We start from the raw sequence: 13,848 nt of genomic DNA, 5'->3' as shown, positions 1-13,848 counted from the left end.
ACCTCAGTAGGTGGGGAGCCTTGTAAGTTAGCTAATGGGAGATGCCGACAAGGGGGGAAAGGTTGTTCTAAGTCACACCCCTCTCATGGATAGGTGCCTATATCTGGGCTGCAGAGGGTTGTGTCTCTCTGCTTAGCAACCCACAAACAGGAATGCACCGTCTGACATCGGGGCCTCCAGTTGTGGCAGCTGCCAGTGCCTGGTAGTGGGGGCAGCAGCTGGGAGCCCCAGGCCCTTTGAAATCGCCCCAGCAGGCTGCAGGGCTCCTAGGCGCATGCGCTGGATGGGTTCAGTGGCACATTAGGGGAAGGAAAAGCTCCGGACCCTGGCAGGAGCCGCACTGGCCAGGGGTGGGGAGAAGAAGCCCTGGGCCGTGGTAGCTGGGCAGGAGGTTGGGCAGGGTGAGTAGGAGAAGCCCTGGCCTCCGGCAGGAACCACACAGGATGGGGTGGGGGGCAAGAAGATGTTGGGCTGAAGCCCTGACAGCTGAGTCCCTCTCTCTCCCATGCCCTCTGTGCGGAGCTGGCTCTCACTCTCCGGCTGTGGAGAAATTCAGCCCAAACTACTCACCTTGGTATCTCCAGTTCCCCCCTCACCACACAGCCATGAAGGGATTCAGCCTCAGAGGCAGGGTCAGCATTAGCCCCATTTGGCAGGTGGGATCTAGGGTACACAGAGGTGAAGTGACTTTCCCAAGGCTAAGCAGGGAGTCAGTGGCAGAGCAGAGAATCAAAGAAGGGCCACTAGAATGATCCGAGGAATGGAAGGCCTGTCGTATGAAAGGAGACTTGAGGAGCTCGGTTTGTTTTCCTTAACCAAAAGAAGGATAAGAGGAGATATGATTACACTCTTTAAATATATCAGAGGGATAAATACCAGGGAAGGAGAGGAATTATTTCAGCTCAGTGCTAATGTGGATACGAGGACAAACGGATATAAATTGTCAGTCAGGAAATTCAGGCTTGAAATTAGACGAAGGTTTCTAACCATCAGGGGAGTGCAATACTGGAACAGCCTACCGAGGGAAACAGTGGGGGCGAAGGACCTCCATGACTTTAAGATTAAGCTAGATAAGTTTATGGAGGAGATGGTATGATAGGACAACGGGCTTAGTCAATAGGTCAATTGAGTGCCACACTGGTAAATAGTACAATGGGTCAATGATATGATATAACCTTTTCCAGAGGGTATGGCTGGAGAGTCTTGCCCGCATGCTCGGGGTTCAGCTGACCGCCATATTTGGGGTCGGGAAGGAATTTTCCTCCAGGGAAGATTGGCAATGGCCCTGGAGGTTTTTCGCCTTCCTCCGAAGCATGGGGCAGGGGTCGCTTGCTAAGGAGTGGGTGGATCAGCTTATGTGGCCTGCATCTTGCAGGAGGTCAGACTAGATGATCATAACGGTCCCTTCTGATCTTGAATTCTATGATTCTATGATTCTATGAATCAAACCCAGCACACCTGATCCCCAGGCCTGTGCTTGAACCACTAGGCCACCCTTCCTACCTGAGGAGGGGGAACCTCCTCTGCTGTTTTGAGTGGGTGTGTGGGAGCAGGCACTAGACAGAGCCCCCAGGAGATGGGGAGCAGAGAGACATGAGAAAATGGACACGAGTGGGAAGCAAGAAGGGGAAACATCAGGAAGGGGAGCAAGGACTTAGAAAAGAAACAAGAGCGAGAGAAAGGGGCAGGGAGAGCGATAGGAAAGGAGAGAGGGTAAAACTCCCTACTGCTTGTGTCTCCCATCCACCTTCTTCCCACAGCCATCAGTGGCCCTCAGCTCCCAACCAGGCGCTAAGCAGGGGTGAGGCACAGAGTGAACACAGTGTCTTTACACAGGGGTGTCAGTGAAGGCAGCTTGTAGCTGAGTGTAATGATTTTAATACACTGTAATTCATGGTAATGTAATGCTGTAGTTCACTGCTATTTTAATAATGACATTGCTGTGATACCAGTGATAGACAGACATTCAATAACTAGAGTATGAAAGAAGTGTATAAATATGCTGAAAACTGTCAGTTCTGGGGACAGACTGAGCCCCCCCAGACACACACACCTCACCCTTAAGGCAGGAGGGGGCAGACAGGAGTGAGCAGTGGGTAGGAGGAGGCTGTCAGGGGAGGGGACCTGGGGGAGGGGGCAGAGCAGGGGCAGGAAGCGGTGGAGTGGGGTGAAGTGGGGGCTTGGCCTCGGGGAAGGAGGAGGAGCCAGGATGGGGCACCCACCGGCACAACCAAAAGTCAGCACCTATGGCGCGTGGGGTGGTACTAGCGGCAGGAGCGAAGGCAGGCGGGTGGGCATGTGGAAGCCCTGGCCGTGCCGGGAGAGCCCCCAGCAGCGCAGCCGGCAGCTCACTGGGCACCAGCCAGCACAGGTGCAGCACCGCCCAAATATCAGGCAGACGGAGTCCATGTGAGCGCAGCTTGTGCATGCGGGCACCAGTGGGGGCCCATTGACTGTTCTGCCCTGGGGCCCAGAATTGCTGTTGTTGGGCCTGGGGGGACTGTGCTCATGTCCTGCTTGGGGCCCACAGCCCAGCTCCCTGTGCGTTCCCATAGCTTGTCCTCGGTGTCCGTTTCCCTTTCTGTTCACTGTGCTGTGTTAGATCAACGATGACGCTCATTTAGGGGATTCCCTTGGGTAACTGAGAGAGATTTATGGTTTGAATTCTCACTGGCACAGCACTGCCAACCCCAGGCATTTAAAAACCTTAAATCAGGCCAGCCCCCCAAAATCATGAGATTTAATCATAATAAATAGTAAATATTAGTATTTTATTTGCCCTCACCCTCACCCTAACCCTAACCCTGACCCTGTGTGGTGGGGGAGACACTGGGTTACTGCCCTGGGGGAGCTGTTGGGGGAGGGAGGAGATTTAGCTGCTCACAGACAATTTTAACAGTTCTAAAACTTCAACTTTTTGAATCTCAGTGTCTAGTGTCATTAAATAGTTCTGGTCTGACCAAAATATTGTCTAATCCCCCCATAATTTCCCACAACCGTGAAAATTGTAATTGGAATGAAATGCTTAAAACCCAGATAGTTGTGCAGCTGTGAAAGTTTAAATAGATAAATATAGAAATTGCTTAAAACAAACATCATCTGTCAAAACTATGTATTATTAAAAAAAATTCTGCCCAGCCTATCACTCCTGACACACAGCTCCTGCTCCTGCAGGTTCATCCTCACAGGCAGATGCCTCAGTGACCCTCCCCACCAGCACAAGGGCTGATTACAAGCTGGGAGCCCTTTGGGGTTTTAATTACATGCTGATTTCACTGGTGTGACTGTACATTTTTTCACTAAAGCCTCCAGGGGAGAAATTGGTTGGGTCCTTCCTGCTCAGCAAACAGCAGGAGTCATTTTCAGGAAAGAAAACACCCCCTTGCTGCTGCAGGCGGAGCATAGCGTGAATTCAGGAAATTGAAACTTAGCCTGTTCCACTGCCACAGGGAGTCATGGCTGCAGAGAACCCCATGGAAAGTCTCCAGGAGGAAGCGACATGTCCCGTCTGTCTGGAGTATTTCACGGAACCTGTCATTCTGGAGTGTGGGCACAATTTCTGCTGAGCCTGCATCAGCCAGTGCTGGGAGGGATCCGATACAGACATCTCCTGTCCTCAGTGCAGAGAAACTGTGCAACAGAGAAACCTCAGGCCCAACAGGCACCTGGGAAATGTTGTAGAAATCGCCAAGCGGTTGAGTTTACAGGCAGCAAAGGGAGCAGGAGGGGACGGGGTGTGTGAGAGACACCAGGAGGCTCTGAAACTGTTCTGTGAAGAGGATCAAACCCCCATCTGTGTGGTGTGCGACAGATCCCGGGCTCACCGCACTCACACAGTGGTTCCCATACAGGAGGCTGCCCAGGAGTACAAGGTAGGGAATTGCTGTGAAATTTAATGGGTTAACTTCTGGGGTTTAATGACAGGCTAATTTCACTGAGAGTTCCCTGTCACGGGTGTGACTCATCATTCAGCTCTTTAAAGTCTTCATTGTACGGGAGATGCTGTAACAAAATTAACGATCTGGCAGTGCGGCAGCAGAGGCAAAATATCAAGGCTTTAAAGTAGGATTTACCCCCCTTCCCCAAGGCCCCTCTCCTTTCCCTTCCCCAAAGCCCCACTTACTCCATACCCTTCTTCAGTGATGAGCTTCCAAAATATTAACAACCGGTTCCCTCCTCCTCACCTCATGAGGGGGTTGTGTCCCCCCGGGGGGTCATGCCCCATCCAACCCCCCATGTTCCATGACACACCCCCCGGGACCCCTGACCCATCCCCCCTTCCCTGTCCCCTGACTGCCCCTTGCAGCCCCATCCAACCTCTCCTCTTATTCTTGATGGCCCCCCGGGACCCCTGCCCCATCCAACCACCCCTTCTCTCTGTCCCTGACTGCCCCCACCACCTCATCCAACCCTTGCTCCTTACTGACTGTGTCCCGGGACCCTTGCCCCCATTCAATCCCCCTGTTCCCTGCCCTCTGACCGCCCTGACCCCCGCACAACCCACCAAACACCGCCTCCCTGCTCCCTGCCCCCTTACCACACTGCCTGGGTCCGGGACCAGATCCACTCCGCCGGGACATCGACCAGCGCCGTCGGGCCCGACTTCCCGGGCCGGGCTGGAGCCGCGGGGCCTGAGCTGGGCCAGGTCCAAGCCGCTCAGCCGGGACCAGCCTGAGCCGGTGGTGCTTGGCTGGGACCGGGCTGGGGCGCTCGGCCGGGGCCAGGGGGAGCCGGACTGGGCCACGCACGCACCATCCCACCCTCCCTCCAGCGCCCGGCTTACCTGCCTGCTCCTTTTTTCAGGCTTCCCGCGAACATTTGATTCGCGGGAAGCAGGGGAGAGGGAGGAGAAGGAGGGCGGAGCGTTCAGGGGAGAGGGGGAGGTGAGCTGGACCGGGTGGACAGCTGCCCGAGACTTTGTTAAATTTAAAAGCTTTTTAGAACCGCTTCTAAATTTAACAATCAGATCTCGCAAACCGGTGCGAACCGGCTGGAGCTCACCACTGCCCTTCTTTCTCCATTGCTCTCCATTCCCCACCCACGCTCACTTTCACTGGTCTGGGGCAGGGGGTTGGGGTACAGGTGGAGGTGCGGGCTCTGGGCTGGGGCCGAGAGATTTCAGTGTGGGAGGGGGCTCTGGGCTGAGCCTGGGGCAGGGGGTTGGGGTGCATGATTGGTGAGGGGTGCAAGCTCTGAGAGGGAGTTTGGGTGCAGGAGGGGGCTCTGGGCTGGGGCAGAGTGTTGGGGTGCAGGAATGGGTAGGGGGTGCTGGCTCTGGGAGGAGGGTCAGAGCTAGGGCAAGAGGTTAGGGTGCAGGAGGGGGTACAGGGTGGAGAAGGAGGTAAGGGATGCTGGGTGAAGGATGGGATATCGGGTGCTGGCTCCAGCTGGGCAGCACTGACCTACCTTGGGAGGCTCCCAGTCATAGGTGCAGTGGGGCTAACGCAGGCTCCCTGCCTGCTCTGGCCCTTCGCCACTCCTGGAAGGGGCCAACATGCCCCTGTAGTCCCTGGGAGAAGCATGTGGCTCTGCGCGCTGCCCCTCTCTGCAGTCACCACTCCCGCAGCTCCCATTGGCCACAGTTTCCCATTCCCGGCCAATGGGAGCTGCAGGGGTGATGCTTGCAGGAAGGAGCGATGTGCAGAGAACCCTGCCCTCACCCCAGGCTGCACGGACAAGCTGGCTGCTTCTGGAATTGCCGTACAGCTGCTGGAGATCGCAATTGACTGGGAAAGTCTCCAGGATCGACTAGTCAATCACAATCGACTGGTAGGTGATCACTGGCCTAGCTACACAAAAGGTGGGAAGAGAAAGCGGGGCAGCGAGTTGCCCATAGTCACCCAGCATGTCAGTGACAGAGCTTAGCATAGAACCCAGATCTCCCCAGACCCAGTCCAAGACCCGAACCACTTTGCCATGCTGACATCTTAGCATCAACCCCACCCAGTGATGAAGTGTCTCGGTTAGGAGGGAGAGACGCCTTGATAAAGGTCCCAGGCCCAGCAGGGAGAGGAGGTTTCTCACAAGGATTCTGAACTCCTGTGTTGCTCCATGAGGGGTTAAACTCTGAGGCCGCCGGTCTGCACTAGAGGAGATCACTGGGCTGAATGCTGTGTGGGACCCCGAGTGCCTTCCGTCTGCACACAAAAGGGCTCCAAACAGTGCAGGTCAAATACCAACCATTCTTTATACAAATCTGCATCCTGTCAAATTAGGGAGGTCACTGAGGCATCCCCAGAACATAGGACATGCCCACGGCTGCCTGCATGAGCCCGTCCTCACCAGTATCAGTCACCCTGTGTGGGCCCCACCACCACCTTTTTCAGCTTGTCCCCACCTCCATCATTCTGCATGAAGGTGCCACCTCAGCCCTGCCCCCACTCTCACAGGTGTTCTCCTGCAGCCTCAGTCTCCTCCTCTCCCTTTTGCACCAGACAAAGCCACGTCCAGTGCTGAGTCCCTACCGGACAGGGACAGTGCTCCACAAAACTGGACTGTGCAGCTTCAAACCAAACGAATGGTCTCCTTACATCTCATGGGGTTTGCCCTGGTGCTTAGACCAGCTCTGCCCAACCAGTGCAGTCCCCAGGGCTTCAGGGCTGAAATCCCAGCCCTTATTGAAACCCTGATGGCTTCTGAGATTTGTATCACTTTGTTTGTTAAACCTTCTACAAAACTGATTTATTGATTCACCTCCATGTGACTTTGGTGCCCTGTTATGTGTTGTACCCCTAATCAATTCACAATTACCAGTAAAGCTTGGGTATAATTGAGATCTCTCACTAATTACTAAAAAGACTGAACCAGAATTGGTAACAAGTCAGAATAGAACATGCTCCCAGTCTCCATTAGTAAGATTTTATCTCCTTGGTGGCTCTGATGTCACAAAGCGATTAGAACCACAGTCATCTTGGGTTTCAGGTGGAAAAACACCCACTTCCAAGCACCTCTCAACTATCCAGATGAAACCTCCCAAATCATTTCTGTTTCTTCAGGAAAGAATCCAGGCCCATTTGAAGACTCTGAGGAAAGAGAGAGAAAAGCTGCTGGGATTGAAAGCGACTGGAGAGGGGAATTGCCGGGAATATCTGGTAGGTGCCTGTTGTTATGAACCAGCAGGGACTGGCAGTGGGAGGTCTGTTTGGAGGCAGACTCCTGTGTGGCCTACGTGAACATGGGACTTGTGTGTGTTTCTCCATGACCATGGATTGCTGGGCTAGATCCATGTGTAGACAAGCCCTAAGCTTCCATTGCAGTTGATGAGTTAATGTCTAGCCCTTGTGTCTTTCCCAGAAATCCTCCCCAAGTGAACTGAATGTCCCTGTGAAGTGCTGTCCGCTGTGTCTGGTCATTTTGTGCATTTTTAAAATGTTTTCTTTTTTTATCTTCCCTGGTGTCTCTGTCAGTGTAGTGCTGAGTCCTGCCAGAGACCATAAATAACAGAAGATGCTGACCATGACAGGCATAGAAACATCCATTTCAGAGATACAGGGGCCAAAGGGGAAGGTGTGAGAGAATCCCCTGCCTAGTACCCACAGGGTAGAGTCAAATGTCAGAAATCTGAGGATTTTCAAAGAAAATCACCCTCCTGCACACTCAGCTCTCCGTGAAAGGACCCTGGGCTCCATCCATGTCCCTGACCAGCCCTTGCCCTATTTTCATACAGAAACAAACACAAACCGAGAGGCAGAAGATTGTGTCTGAATTTCAGGAACTGCGGGAGTTCCTGGAGGAACAAGAGCGACTCCTGCTGGCCCAGCTGGAGAAGCTGGATGAGGAGATTGTGAAGATACGGAATGAAAATGTCAGTAAACTCTCCGAGCAAATTTCCCATCTGAGTGAGCTGATCAGTGAGATGGAGGGGAAGTGTCAGAAGCCAGCGAGTGAATTCCTGCAGGTGAGGCTGAATGAGAAACGCAGGTGGGTGCTCCAGGGCAGGCAGATCCCTGCCTCACTGCTGCCCACCAGCAGCCCTGCCAATCAACTCCTCCTCTTCTTCCAGCACCATCTTCCTGCTGCAATCAGCTGTTCGACTGTGTGCAGGAGATGCTGGGAGGGAGGGGGAGGAGCGGATAGGGAGTGTGCTCATGAGAGGAGGCGGGGAAGAGGCAGAGTGTGGGTGGAGTGGGAGTGGGAAGAGTAGCGCTAGGGTTTCGCATTGCAGGAAGGGGTGGAGTGGGGGTGAGGGTGGAGTTGAGCACCCCCAGGGACAATTGGAAACCAGCACCTGTCATTAGAAACATGCCAGACCCCCACACAGGGAAGGGAGGGCTCCTGAATCCTAAGCACTGGAGTCCAGCAGTCGTAGACCATGGTGTAACTCGGCGTGTGCATTGCTCACATGTGAGTAACTATTATTCTTTGCAGAGTCACAGACACGGAGATATGAGAGATGGAAAAGCCCCATTAGCTCAGGGAATCCATGACCCTGGGCCAGGACAGGGCCTCCCTTCCCCATATTTGCAAAATCCCTTCCCTGGGATCCTGTGTGTGTGTCAGAGGGGACTGAAATTCTTTTGTCTCTCTCTCTTCTAGGATATTAGAAGCACCTTGAGCAGGTACATGGCTCTCTCTCACTCCCCCTCACACCTCACAACGCTGGGAAGGAACTTGGTGGTGATGTTAGCACTGCATCTCCCCAGGGATCTACAGCAAAATGTGTGAGGAAGGTCACATGTTGGATACGAATCTCTCTGATCAACTTCATCCTGAGGTTCTCGCCCTTATATAGAAGACTCTGGAATTCTCCAGTCAGTCGGAAGAACTGACCTCAAGTATTTCCTAGAGATGTCACCTCCCTGAGGGACTGGCCGCTTCAGGATTGTGGGGATGGAATATGGGCTTGTCACTGCTGGGGCACTGGTCACTATTCAGCCCAGGCCAGCAGTTGTCAAGAGTGTTTCCAACTTGAGGACTGTTTGGAGACCTGTGTGGAATGAGGTGGGGAGGGGGGAGTTGGTATCTCAGTCTAGTTCCTAGAGGCAGATTTCTACAGCATGTCACCTGGGACCCTCCTGTTCCTCAGAGCATGGAGGCCAAGGAGTAAATTGGCCATGGAGACTCAATTCCCCTTTTGTCCCCAGAGCTGATCTCTCCAGGCCAGAGTTGAAGAATATTAATGAGTCCTTGAAGGGAAGGTTGCTTGGCCCTGGGTTGTGTTGCATCTGCTCTGAGGCTGGGAGAAGTCGAGGAATTCTAACTCCAGGCCCATTAGAGCAGCAACTCACTAGCCAGAACTTATAAGGAGTCACACAGTAAAATATAATCACCTGAAATTGTTTCTCTCTAGGTGTGAGAAGAGGAAGTTCCAGCAGCCAGAGGAGACTTCTCCTGAACTGGAAGAGCGAGTCAGTGATTTCTCCCAGAAAACTATTGTGGTATTGGAGACTCTGGGGAAGTTCAAAGGTACCTAGAAGGGATCTGGGAATGGAAATTGGGATGAGCCTCTGAGAGTGAGGGAAGAGAATGTCTCTGGCCAATTGGTTCACAATTAGATGATGCTTCTATTTACTTGTTGGGTGAGAATGTATCGCACTTCGGGTCCAAGTTACTCAGGATGATTAATTCAAACCTTTATTTCTACCAAAAATATGCCCTGCCATGACAATTACTGTTAAAGAAAGAAATGACTCAAACTCATAGACTTTATGGCCAAAAGGGATCATCATGATCATCCAGTCTGACCTCCTGCACATTGCAGGCCCCAGAACCTCACCCACACACTCCTGCAATAGACCCCTAACCTCTGGCTGAGTTACTGGAGTCCTCAAATCATGATTTAAAGACTTCAGGTTACAGAGACTCCACCATTGACACTAGTTTAAATCTGCAAGTGACCCATGCCCCATACCACAGAGGAAGGCAGAAACCTCCCCAGACTCTCTGCCAATCTGACTTGGGGGAAAATTCCTTCCCGACCCCAAATATAGTGGTGAGTTGAATACCAAGCATTTTGGCAAGACCCAACAGCAGACATGCGGCAAAGAACTCTCTATAGCTCAGAGCCCTCCCCGTCCACTGCCCCATCAGAAACCATGGGGCACATTTCTCAAAGGTGGACCTAACCCATCACTGTGCTCTGGTCCCATACGGCAGCTAGTCGGGGCCAAATGGGCTGTAGGGAAGGAGAAAGCCCCTCCCCCATGGTCAGGGATCCCTCCAGCACAGGAGCCTTTGGTGCCTCCTCCCCAGCAGCTGCAGACACAAGGCTTGTTCCTGAGAGGGCTGGGAATGGGGTGGGGGAGGTGAGGGGGGGTGGAAGGGGGGGGTGGACGAGGGACAGAGGGAGGTGTGCAGTGTAAAGCTGGTTCTCTGATACGCTGCACTCTGGGCAAGACACACGGGACCATTGTCACAGGGATGTAGCTCTGGCTGGCTTCAGAACTTCCTCAGCCTGTGCCAAGGTCTGCACCAGCCCCTGCAGCCACTGAACAGCAGAGTCACCCCTCTCCTGCTGGTACAGGTGAATCTGTCCCTTGAGTCAACCTTCCTCCACCTCAATTTCCACATTTATAAAATGGTTTTACTATTGTTTCTATTTCTGCCTATGGAGGACGAGGCCCCGTTGTGCTGCTCTCTGTAGAGGCACTGAGTAAACAGACCCAACAGCTCACAATTAGAGCCAGGATTTCACAAACTCTCAACATCCCGTTAGTGTCAAAGGGACCCAAGTGGGAAAAGTTACTTTTATGCCAAAGTCTTTGCAGGCTCTGGGTCTAGGTTAGGACAAAAGGCAGAGAGTGAATGAGACAAACCAACTGGAGTCTGAAGGGAGGGAGGGGATGAGGAGGGAAAAGTAAATCTCACTGACAGATTGTCTGTCCTGGGATGTTTGTGAGGCTGCAAGGACGTTGGTTCCATTGCTGGGAGATGCCTGAATGAGAGAGGAAAGAGATGGTTTCAGACCTTTTTATATTAAATATCTGACTGTTTCTTGGTGTGTTTCTCTGTCATAATTAAAAGACAGTTCTATGAGTTGAGAGTGGGGACGCTGTTATAAATATGAAAGGCTGAAATCTCATCTCCTTTCTCCTTCCCCCCTCCAGACACTCTGCCATCTGCACTAGAGATGAAAAGAGGAGGATCCCTAGGAACATTTAGACAGGGTGAGATTGCAGCTGGAGATTGTTTTTAAATTATCAGAAAACATCTTCATGAGATTGTAACTAAAGTTACCAGCCAAACCGATACCAACTACGACACACACAGAGCCCTAAAAAACAACACACTGAACAGTGAGGAGCTCCCACGCTTAAGTCCCACAAACACTCCTGACACCAACCTTAGTGCTGAGTTCATGCCCACGCAGCTGACCAGAAAAACTCTCCCTGAGCAGCCTGTGAACAGAGCTCTCTGCCCTGCGGGATGACACATCCCTCTGCTTTACCCCAGTGCTGGGGGGTCTCCCTCATCCACTACTCCAACATCCTGCCTTTCCTCTGGGCAGGGCTGTGCTCTCCCTTTGGAGCTGCTCACTGCTTCCTGGGTTGGGGAGATATTCTCCCAATGATGCTGGCAGCTCCTCCCTTCTCTCTAGGGAAGGGGCTACCCCACTCAATGCCACCTCCTACTCTCTGCTCTTAAGCAGCTCTTCCCCAGTGTGGCATCTTCCTCTCTGTTCCCTGGCCTGGGATTGGAGGCTGCATTAGTGGAGAGAGCTTCCCTCTGGGGTTCAAAGCTGGTACCTGCCTCCTCTGCTCCCTCCTCACTAAAACCTTCCTTGCTGTGACTGTGACACTGGGTGTGGAGCAGCCCCAGCAGAGGGACGAGGGAGCTGAAGCCTCGGCAAGCAAATGAAAAACTAATGAAGAAGATGCCATTATATTGACTGAGGAGCTGCAGTGACATCCCTGCTCAGTCTTAGGTGCCCAGGATAGAGGCAGCTCCCTGGGATCCAGGCCTGTCCCAGCCAGGATGGGACTGTTGGGAAGTGTGAGAAATGGTCCCAGCCTCCCCCAGGGCTGAGCTCTGCCCCTAACGCTCTGATTCTGTCTCTCTCCAGTGAATGTGACTCTGGATCCAGACACGGCTCATCCCAGCCTCGTCCTGTCTGAAGATGGGAAATGTGTGACACGGGGAGACACACAGCAGCGATTGCCCAACCACCCAGAGAGATTTGATTCTTGGGCCTGTGTGCTGGGCTGTGAGGGATTCACCTCAGGGAGACATTGCTGGGAGGTGGAGGTCGGGGATGGGGGATTCTGGGCTGTGGGGGTGGCCAGAGAGTCTGTGGGGAGGAAGGGATGGATCAGACTTAGCCCTGAGGGGGGGATCTGGGCTGTGGAGTGGTGGGAGCGTCACTTCCATGTTCTCACCGACCCTGCGACCCCCCTGGCCCTGAGCCGGGTCCCCAGCAGGATCCGGGTTTGTCTGGACTGTGACCGGGGGCAGGTGACATTTATCGATGCTGGTGACGAGGCCCCGATCTTCACTTTCCCGCCGGGCTCCATCCATGGGGAGAGAATCCGACCCTGGCTCTGGGTGTGGCTGGGAGCCCGGCTCCGACTGCGTCCCTGAGAGGGGTGGGGAATATCCCACTGGAGAACCAGAAATCAGCCTTTCTAGCCTCACACAACCCAGTCTCTATCACCTTGGAGGACTCCTGTCTACCCAGCCCCTGACTCCTCATGTCTATGACCTGTGGAAGACCCTCCCCTTCCCTGCAGCCCCAGGGATGGATTGGGGAGGGGGAAGAACCTCTGGGGCTGCAGGAGGAGCAGAGGGGCCCTGAGGGGCAGAGGTGGGGGCTGGGCAGGGGGCAGAACTAACAGCCGGGCTGGGTACAGGCAGCTGTGAGGTGGCAGGGATATACGGTATGGCTACACTTGCAGCTGTGCAGCACTGGGAGTTAAACCTGCCTGCATACAGCTGAATAGGGAAAGTGCTGCAGTCTGGCCACACTGACAGCTACCAGCGCACTGTCGTGGCCACATTTGCAGCATCTGCAGCGGCATTGGGAGTGGTGCATTATGGGCAGCTATCCCAGCGTTCAAGTGGCTGCATTGTGCTTTTCAAAAGTGCGGGTGGGGTGGAGTGTGACAGGGAGCGTGGGGGAGAGAGAGAGTGGGTTTTTGGAGCTGACACTGTGTCAACAGCTGCCTTGCAAGTTCTGACCCCCTCCCCGACCTCTCTCTCACTCACTGAAAGCAAACAGCTTTTTTTCCTCACAGACCAGATAAGCAGCTGTTCCGAAACAGACCCCCTCCTGCCGCTTCTCTCCTCAAGCAAACTAGCTGTGGGTGTTCCAAAGAGAGCCCCCCTGCCTGCCTAGTCACAGCAAACAGTAGCTGTGTTTGTTTTTTTAGATAAGCAGCTCCAGGAGCCCGGAGTTCATAACAAAACAAACAGAGGGATCACAACAAAACAGATTTATCTTTACTTAAAAGGATTATGGGAAGCTTCCAGAGGTCAGTCACAGCGTACTAAGAATATTCCCTGTTTACACTGGCATCCCAGCGCTGCAGCAGCAGCGCTATACTCTTTATTCCTCTCATGCAGGTGGAGTACAAGCAGTGCTGTAGCCAGGGAGATGCAGCGCTGTATGTGCCTTGCCAGTGTGGACGGGGAGTGAGTTACAGCACTGTAAAGCCACCACCAGCGCTGAAACTCTCAAGTGTAGCCAAGGCCATAGCTTGAATCAATCAGGGTTTGGGGGGTTGGGGAGAAGCAGCAGCAGGGAGCGGTTTGTACAGATCTGTGGGATTAGATCTCACTGGGGTCTCCCAGCCAGAGTTCCAGTCGCAGGGGCCCAAGTCACCTTCCCCTGTAACTACAGGACAGCTGGTAACCCTGTAACTGTCACAAAAAAGGCAGGGGGATGGGGAGATGGGTGCATATTGACCAAAAAAA

At 53.4% G+C, this 13,848-nt stretch overlaps 1 pseudogene; it reads left to right on the top strand.

Moving 5' to 3' along the window:
• The first annotated feature begins 3,455 nt into the window (after positions 1-3,455).
• On the top strand, positions 3,456-12,644 carry LOC123344855 (annotated as a pseudogene).
• Positions 12,645-13,848: the final 1,204 nt, after the last annotated feature.

This window comes from Mauremys mutica, chromosome 12 (genome assembly GCF_020497125.1).
Source record: "Mauremys mutica isolate MM-2020 ecotype Southern chromosome 12, ASM2049712v1, whole genome shotgun sequence".
Lineage (NCBI taxonomy): Eukaryota > Metazoa > Chordata > Testudines > Geoemydidae > Mauremys > Mauremys mutica.
The sequence above is the reverse complement of the archived record's forward strand: the minus strand, read 5'-3'. Positions and strand labels throughout refer to the sequence as shown.